Below are 8,750 nucleotides of genomic sequence, written 5' to 3'. Positions count from 1 at the left end.
TCTATCTATCTATCTATCTATCTATCTATCTATCTATCTATCTATCTTTTTAATTTATCATTTTAGGGCTTGGGAGAGATGACTCAGCAGATTAAGAGCACCTGTTCTTGCAAGAGGCCCTGTGTTTGGTTCCCAGAACCCACATGGTAGCTCACTAAAGGCTTTAACGCAGTTCCGGGGGAACCTCATGCCCTCCTCTGGCCTCTACAGGCACCAGGCATACACGTGGTGCACATTCACACACATTCAGGCAAAATACCCATACATATAAAATAATAATTTTTTAATTAAAATTTTAAAGTTGGAATCTAATGTAGCTCAGGTTAGCCTTGGCCTTCTTACCCTCCTGCCTCCTCTCCCTCTCTAGTGCTGAGACTGCACCAGGCCCCGTCTATGTCATGCTGGGGAGCCCAGCTCGGAGATTCATAGATGCTGAGGAAGCTTTCCGCCGACTGAGCCGCGTCCCAGCTGCTAAGGTCTGTCCTGACAAAGCTAACGTTCGCAACAATGCTTTCTGTGTGCAGTACCAGCATGAGCTCTGTCCTAACAGAACAGGGGGAGCTGTTAGGACAGAGTTCTCACCCTCATCCTGCAGGCGAGAAGTCACAGAACGAGAGGCAGCAGACAGAGATGTGAACTGTGAACCAGGTGTCTAACTGTGATGTGGGACCTTTTCGGTGCTCTCCTCCCCCGGGGGCCATCAGGTGTGCTGGTGAGTGCCTTTGAGGGTGGAAACACACTGGCCAGGGCTGGGAGGCCTGAGAGGTGAGTTTACTGCAGGACTGGAGAAAGTGAATCTGAGGCTGGGACTGGGACAGTGTCCACAGCGGTGATTCTGGACCGGTGGTTGGTCAGGAGAGCTTATTAGGATTCTGATTCTCAGGCCTCCCCAGGAATGGGGGGCAGTGAATGTGGCCAGCGATCTGCACTCAGCCAAGGTGTAAGGTCAGTGGGCGCTGATCTTGATGTTGTCTTCACTACAGCTGTTGAGCAGAGTACAAGGGACCAACCTTGAAAGCATCATGGGTCCTCTACAACCTCAGTTTCCCCACTAGGACATGAAAGTGTTAGCCAGCCACTGACTTCCTCCCAGGGCCTGGCTCCCTGTAGCAAGCTGCAGTATGGACACTGCCCTTTGATTACAAGCTTCCAGAGGGATGAATAAAGGGAAAATAGCCCCGAAAGCAGCAGAGCCCTTTCGGAGTGGGCCCACGCCGTGACAGGCTGCCGCCAGCTGTGGCTGGCAAGGTTAGCTGGTCCCCTACACTGGCACCTCAGGACACAGGGCTCCTCCTACCACATTTGCATATATGAAGCCACAGGGATGGAGGTCAGGCTGGGGACCTGGCAAGGAGAAACAAGTGAACTAGCAGAGGGTGAGTGCAGGCAGCTCCGCCACACAGGGCCTGAGGGACTGTTGAGCTCCAGCCAGCACAGAACCTCTTTGGGGTCTCCTGCCCCCCAACAACTCCAATGATTCCAACCAAGTGACCAGCACGTGCTGGGATGTCACTTTCATTTCTCTGCAAACAGCCGTGGACCACTGTACCCAGTACGTAAGCAGGTTTACTGAGACTGGGGGGTTCGGGGGCAAGATAAGGCAGTAGAGCTGACAAGGGGCAGGGCTAAGGTTCTAGGCTCCTTGCCTAGAACTCTGGGGTCTTGCTCTATAACAGGACCAAGCCCTGATGGCTTGCCCTCCTTGACGGCTTGAGCTTTACAGTTCTGGGAATGGTTTATTGGAATCCTGAGCTAGCAGTGGGCAAAGAGCAGAGCTGGTTTCATGATCAGGCTCAACCAAGGCTTTTGTTTGAGGTCCAAAGCTAAGGCTGAGGGGCCAACAAGATGACTCAGGAGGAGGAGGTGTTTGCACTGTAAACCTGGAGACCTGGGTTTGATCTCTGTACCCATACTTGACATATACACGGTGGCACACGTGACCCACCTCCCACATGATGCCCACACAAACTGAAGCTCTGGGAAAAGAACCTTTCAGGCCATGGTGTGGGGCGAGTTATGACCCCAGCTAGAACTGGAGTAGATTTGCCTGGCTTGGGCCTTGCAACCAGCCAGTGCTGGGGCCCTGTTTTCCTCTGGCCTTACTGGGCCTGTTCCAAGATTTCAAATTCAAATGGGTCCTCCTGACCCTGACTGGTGTGCACCCATCCATATAGCTGGCTGCACCTTAAAACCACCTGGGCAGCTTGGCAAATTCCCAATGTCTGGTGAAACTGCAGACCAATTAAATCTGGAGGTTTTAAGGCTCCCCAGGTGAACCCAGTGTGTGACCTACTGGAGTGCCCAGCAGCCTGGGCATATGGATAAATTGCCTGGACGTCAGAATATAGGAATTTGTACACACCCAGATTGGGTGGTCTATACATAGATGCAAGCCACAGGAGGGGCGGCAAGACCTGTGAATGTCTCAAATGTCCCATGGAACCCCAGGGGAGAAGAATGGCCTCCCTGGTCAAGCCTGAGCGCAAACATTCTCCCTGTTCCTTTTGACAACCCAAACAGGCTTGGTTGGTCAAGCTCAGAGGGGTGCTGTCCTGAGGAAACCAGTCTATCGCCTTGAGGATTCCCAGAGTACCCAGTGCAGCCAAGTGCCCGGAAGTAGCCTGCTTCGCCTGGCCTGGTGCTTTTCAGCTATGGGTTTTAGGGACTTCCTGAAGGGTCCATGGGGTGCTGGAGGTATAGACGGTGGATGGTGTCTGGGTCAGAGACCATGCCAGGCTGGGGAGGGGTTTTACTGCCTCCCTTGTACCTCTGGGGTGCGGCTGTGGGGAGTGAGGACCAAGAACTTGGTGGGGAGGCTGTTAAAGCCAGCGGTGGGGAGGGAGCTTTCGGGCTCAGCAGTTGGGAGCCGCAACACAGTGCTGTTTGCCAAAACCCACTGGCTAATTCCTGTCATAATAAAACACACACACACATATGCATGCACACACACACGCATGCACAGTCCTAGGGAAAAAGCCACTGCCTGTAGCTAGTCACAGGAGAAAGGGGAGATGGACAACAGGAAATAGAACTGAAGTATGAATGCTTACAGCCACTCCCTAGCTAACACTGAAAGGCTCTACCTGTACCTCCTAAAACCATTCCAGCAGGTCCAGGGGTACAGCAAGACGGCACCCATTTCACAGACAAGCTGAGGCTGGAGGGATGTTGCCTGGCTCCCTCAAGATCTTCCTTATTGGGAAGGGCAGGCAGGTAGGGAAACCTGCCCCTCCCCCAGGATTGATCGAGAGACATGGTTGGTTGGTTGGTTGCTCTCTACAGCCTGTCCTAAGAACTTGAAATGTTATGTTTCACAAGCTGAGGTGTCATTCATGGGCCTTCAGTGCTCCTTCTCCATCTGGTCCAAAGAATGACTGTTATTTTCAGGAAGGCATGGCAAAGGTCCAAGTGTCCCTGCTGTTGCTTTGAGACAAGTTCCTGCTTCCTAACCTGGGCTGGCCTAGAACACTCACCTCCTGCCTCAGTGCTGGGATTACCTGTACTACCACACCCAGCCCAGATGTTTGTTTGTTTTTCCAATGGGTACCTTACCAATGAACTTGAAGTGCCCTTCCCCAGCCCCAGTCAGGCTTTAGCTACTGGGCAGGGCCTGAGGAGCCACTCATCCTGTCCAGGTGGGCACTGGGGCACCTGCCTTTTCTTCCTTTGGGAAGGTGTACCTTGAAGGTGAGAGTGGCCAGAAAGCAGGAGTCGCTGACTTGAATGCATCTGCCCCTCTTCTCCCAGCTCTAGGGATCACAGGAAGGCATGGCAAAGGCCCAAGTATCCCTGTGGCACATTTAGGGCCCTAAGGCCCAGCCCATCATATGAGACAGGGCTATCCTGATACAGGGGAGAGCTGCTTCTGGTTAGGTCAGAGGGCTAGTAAAGCCTGCTGGGGCAGAGGCTGCCCCCAGCGAATCCAGCAGAGGCAGAAGGAGGACCTCCTCTGCAGGTAGGAGGACCTGTTGCCAGGGACACAAAGCAGCAGGCAGGAGGTAGGGACAGAGATGAACTGGAGATAGCCCTGACCTCCTGAAGCTCCGAATCCAGCGATGAATAGCAACAAAAACAATTCTAATCTGATGGGCATTTTATCACTATTTTTTTTTTTCAAATAAGGGTACTGGCTTCAGAGAGGCTACTCGGGTTGCCCAGCACCACACCGTCCACCCATGTCATGGGCAGGATTCTCCTCTCAGGGTCCCTGTGTTTGCAGAGGATGTTCGTAGTGAGCTGAGGGAGAAGGACTTGACGGGAAGGACTGGGGCCCTGACACACAGAAGGCGTTAGGCCAGACTAGAGGGGGCAGATTAGAGACAGAAGGTCACAACAGCCAGACAAAAGATCACAGAAGAAAGCTGGGCCTGGGGCTGCCATGTCCAGCTGCATGGGCTAACCCTGCGTTAACTCCTGGGGTGGCATTCCCACGGTCTGCAGGAAGACTAGTTCTTCCTCACAGTTGTGTAGCCCAGGGGCTCTAGGGAAGGGATAAATGGAGGGAATAGACACACGTGACTGATGGGGAGTGTGGGAACTAGCCTTTCCCTCTCTGAGGAACAGCTGTCAACCAAACCCACACTGTTATCACAAGTTTTGTTTCCTCCAGGGGAGGAAGTGGCAGCTAAGCCCCAAATGCATTGCACATCACACCCTGAGCCAGTTGGGTTTGCATTTCTATAGCAAAGATCCTGGGCCTGAAAGTGGTCCCAAGAGCCAGTGAGATGGCTGGGGTCATTCAAAGTCCAGAGGCACAATGGCTCAGCAGATTAGAGTTGGCACCAAGACCTGAGTTTGATCCCAGGACCCACACAGTGGGAGGAGAAAACTCCCATAGCTTGTCTTCCGACCTCCATATGCATACACACACACAGAGACACACACACAGGCATAATGAAGTTCCGAGAGCAAGAAGCACAGGTCATCTCCAGGCCCCCTGTAGAGGAGGCCCTTTCTGGGGTGTTTCTTATTTACATTGTCTTCAAAATTCCCTGCTCCACAGCCAGACAAAGGTCCTCAGGTCAGGACCTCTATGTCCAGGTGGGGCCAGCAAAGCAGGCTTGGGAGAACACTCTTCTTCCTTGTCGCTTACCCTGGGGGCTGCTGTGATGCTCCGGTTGTCTCCTAGTAACAGCATACTCCTGATGAGGAGCCAGGACAAGCTCTGCAAGTCCTTCATAGCCAAGCTGGACCTTCCTCCCAGGCTGGATGCGGAGAAGCCGCAGGACGAGTGGAAAGGTTCTGGCCAGCTGGAGTCCAGGGTTCAGGCAGGTGTGAGTGGCAACCCAGGCTCTGCACACTAAATCTCAGGCCTTCCTTCAGTGCCTTAATTGTTGTCCACAGTGCAGTGGGTACAACTGGCTATCGTCTAAGCAGAAAGGACGCTGGCAGTCAGAGGCCAGCCCTGGGAAGTGTGGGCACCGGGCCTGCACTGAAAACACTCCAGCAGCCTGCCCAGCCCAGTGCCTGCCTCTTGTGGAGACCTGGCTTCAAAGGGAAGGTGCCCTGTGCTGAGATGGAAACCGCAGAAAGAGGATAGAGAGGGACAGGAGACTGGGCAAGGAGGGAGGAGAGAGCAACAGCGAAGAATGTGTGGTTACCTAGTGAGCTCAGGCCAGCAAATGGACATTTGGCCCCTGGCCGGCTTCTTCCAGGGGTACAACCCTGAACAATCCATCTGGGGCTCCTGGGAGGGGGCAGGTATGGGGTAACCGCTGTCAACTTTTCACAGGGAAATGGGAGGCAGTGGTCAAGGGAGAGGGACCCACAGAGATGACTGCAGGAAGCCAGGCCATGGCAACTGGGGAGGATGCAGGGTGAGGCCCTACGACAGGATAGGGACTCTCCTGGTCCCGGAGTTTAGGGATAAGCCAGCCCCATTCTCTAGCAATACTCTCCTTTCAGTCCACAAACATGGAGTAGCTGGGCAGGACAGAGCTCCAGCGAGGCTGGTCCCGCCTCTGTAGAGGATGCAAGCTCGTGTCAGGGCAGAATGTTCCACGCTTCCAACCTTCCAACTCTCGCTCTTCCCTGAAACTCTTCTTGAGCAGGTCAAGCCCACCCTCACGGCCGAAGAAGGCAGTCTCAGGGACACAGTGTTCTACGACCCTGCCGCCTGCCCCACCGAGGGCCACCTGCACTCCCTAAAAGCTGCTGCCGGCTGGGAACGTCGCTCAGCTGGTGGAGTGCTCGTCTAACAAGTGTGGCGCTCTGCTACGTGCCTACAATCCTAGCATTCAGGAGTGGGAGGGGAAGAGGACCAGTTTAAGACCATCCTTGGGTGCTCACTTCAATAGCACGCACACTAAAATTGGAACAATACAGAGCAGATCAGCATGGCCTTGTGCAAGGATGATACATGAATTCACTAAGTGTCCTGTATTTTTGGTAAAAGTGTGTGCCTTACAAAAAAAATTTTAAAAGACCCATTCTTGTTGACATAGTGAGTTCAAAGCCTGCCTGGCTCACATGGGACCTAGCTTCAAAAACAAAAGTAAACCCAAAATCCAGCTGCCCCTGGTAATGCTGGCAGATGATGTTCAGGTCCAGTCTCATCCCTACGGCAACAGCCCCTTCCCTGAGGAAGGGATGTGTCCAATACTGTCTCTCCTTCCTTAGTTAGAATTCATTGTGCATCCCCTCCCCCGACATCTATAAAATTGTTTATAATAAAAGACACATTCAGAGTGGGACCAACCAAGATAAAAATAACGCCCAGAGGAAAAGGAGGGCCACAGTCACACAGATAGACAGTGCGTGGATTCATAGGCCTCTCATGGGGAGTGTGTTAGCTGCAGTGATTCTCATCATCTGACAAAGATCTCACCCCACGAGGAGAGACCTGGTGCAAAATCCAAAAAAGAATGTGCTGAGCAAAGAGTACAGATTGTAAACGGGCTCTCGCCGCAGTTCTCAGGGGCTCAGCAAGGCTCCCTACTCACATACCTGCGCAGGGTGTTTCATGGAGAGTGACGAGAATGGGACACGGAGCAGACACAACCAAGCTTGGAGCAGGATGTCAGGATAGAGAGGAAAACTCTAAAGGAAGAGGCTCTATCTTGTCCCGTGTCACCTGGAGCTGAGCTCCAGCCTCTACTCAGGACAGGGGCCATGCAGGTGGGGGAGGGCAGCACCAGCCATCAGCCCACCACTGGCAACATGGCCCCAACCTGCCACCCATCTCAGAGCACTTCAGCTTAGATTTAAAACTTCCTTCTGAGCTAGGCGTGGTGGTGCATGCCTGTGATCTCAACACTCAGAAAGGCAGAGGCAGGCAGATCTCTGAGTTCAAGGCCACCCTGGTCTACAAAAGTGAGTTCAGGACAGCCAAAGCTGCACAGAGAAACCCTGTTTTGAACCACCACCACCCCCCCCCAAAAAAAAAGAAAATTTGTGGTGGTGGTGGTGCATGACTTTAATCATGCATTTGGAGGCAGGGGCAGGTGGTACACAGCCAGGGTACACAGAGAAGCCCTGTCTCAAAAAACAAAAACAGAACAAAAAGAACCTTTCTTCTTCTGGGAGCTGGAGCGCAGCTAAGAGCATTTGCTGCTCTTGTAGGGACCAGGGTTCAGTTCCCAGCACCCACCCACATGGTGCGTCACAGCCATTCCTAACTTTGGTTCCAGGGGATCTGATGCCCTCTCCTGTCCTCCTCGGACACTGCACACACAAGGCACAGTGACATACATCCAAATGAAATGCCCACACACATAAAATCAGAATACGTAACCCTAAACAAAACAAGGCAAAACAAGAAAACCCACAACAACAACAACAATCCCCCAACCAACTAAACCTAAACCCAACAACTCCTCCAGGAAGAGTGCTCCGGGCGGAAGCCTGCTACTACAGAGACAGGACTGGGCTAGCAAGGCAGCCGCTGTGGAGCCTCAGAGCAGGGCAGACTCAGATTCCCTCCCTGCAGCATCAGGAGACCCAGATCAGGTAGACATGGAGGTGTCTGTGTGCATGAAGGTGCTAAGAGAGAGACTTAGGCAGGGACTGAAAGGATCAAAACACACCCCCAAATATGCTACATTCACATAGGATCATTATCTTTATTCTGTTTTGTTTTGTTGTTTTGAGATAGGGCATCCCTATGTAGCTCTGGCTGTCCTGGAACTCTCTCTGTAGAGAAAGGCTGGCCTAGCACTCACTCAGAGATCCACCTGCCTCTGCTTTTTGAGGGCTGGGATCAAAGGTGTGCGCCACCATGCCTGGCCGACATGAGTTAAAGGCAACAGAGAAACAGCAGACACCAGGAGCAACTCCCTGCTGTCCCATGTTGGGGGAAAGCAGGTCAGACATCTTGGTCCATAAAGCAGGCTTGAGCCAGGCCCTGCAGCTCAGGCCTGTGATCCCAGCCTTAGGAGGCTGAGGTAGGAGGGCTGCTATGAGCTCAAGCCTCGCTTATGCTGCAGTGAGACTTCATCTCAAAAGAAGAAGGGAGAAAAATAAAAAGTAAAAAATAAATCAGAAAAAGAGGAGAAGGGTGGAGGGGAGTGACAACATGAATTTGTAAATTTGTGCCAGGAAGAGACTAGCAAGGATGTGGCTCTTCAGTCTCCACTACAGAGCAAGTTCCAGGATGAGGGTTTATACTGTGTGTGTGTGTGTGTGTGTGCGTGCGCGCGCGTCAGGGTGGGGAGGGGCATCAGGGCAGAAACTGAGGTAGACACACAGATCAGAGGGAGGGAGGAGAGAAAGAAAGAAAGAAAGAAAGAAAGAAAGAAAGAAAGAAAGAAAGA

At 52.6% G+C, this 8,750-nt stretch overlaps 1 protein-coding gene and 1 non-coding gene across 3 annotated transcripts in view; one reads left to right on the top strand and one right to left on the bottom strand.

The window, feature by feature from the left end:
- Rab11fip4 (RAB11 family interacting protein 4) overlaps positions 1–8,750 on the bottom strand; it is an 85,062-nt gene that overhangs the window by 58,341 nt on the left and 17,971 nt on the right. The gene's annotated exons all lie outside the window — the stretch shown is intronic.
- LOC129686603 (U6 spliceosomal RNA) lies at positions 6,281–6,386 on the top strand. Its single transcript, XR_008721657.1, has one exon. It is a non-coding gene; the product is annotated as a U6 spliceosomal RNA (small nuclear RNA).

Source organism: Psammomys obesus, unplaced genomic scaffold (assembly GCF_907164565.1).
Source record: "Psammomys obesus unplaced genomic scaffold, mPsaObe1.curated_primary_1811, whole genome shotgun sequence".
NCBI lineage: Eukaryota > Metazoa > Chordata > Mammalia > Rodentia > Muridae > Psammomys > Psammomys obesus.
Note: the sequence above shows the minus strand (reverse complement) of the source record. Positions and strands in the feature narration are given on the sequence as shown.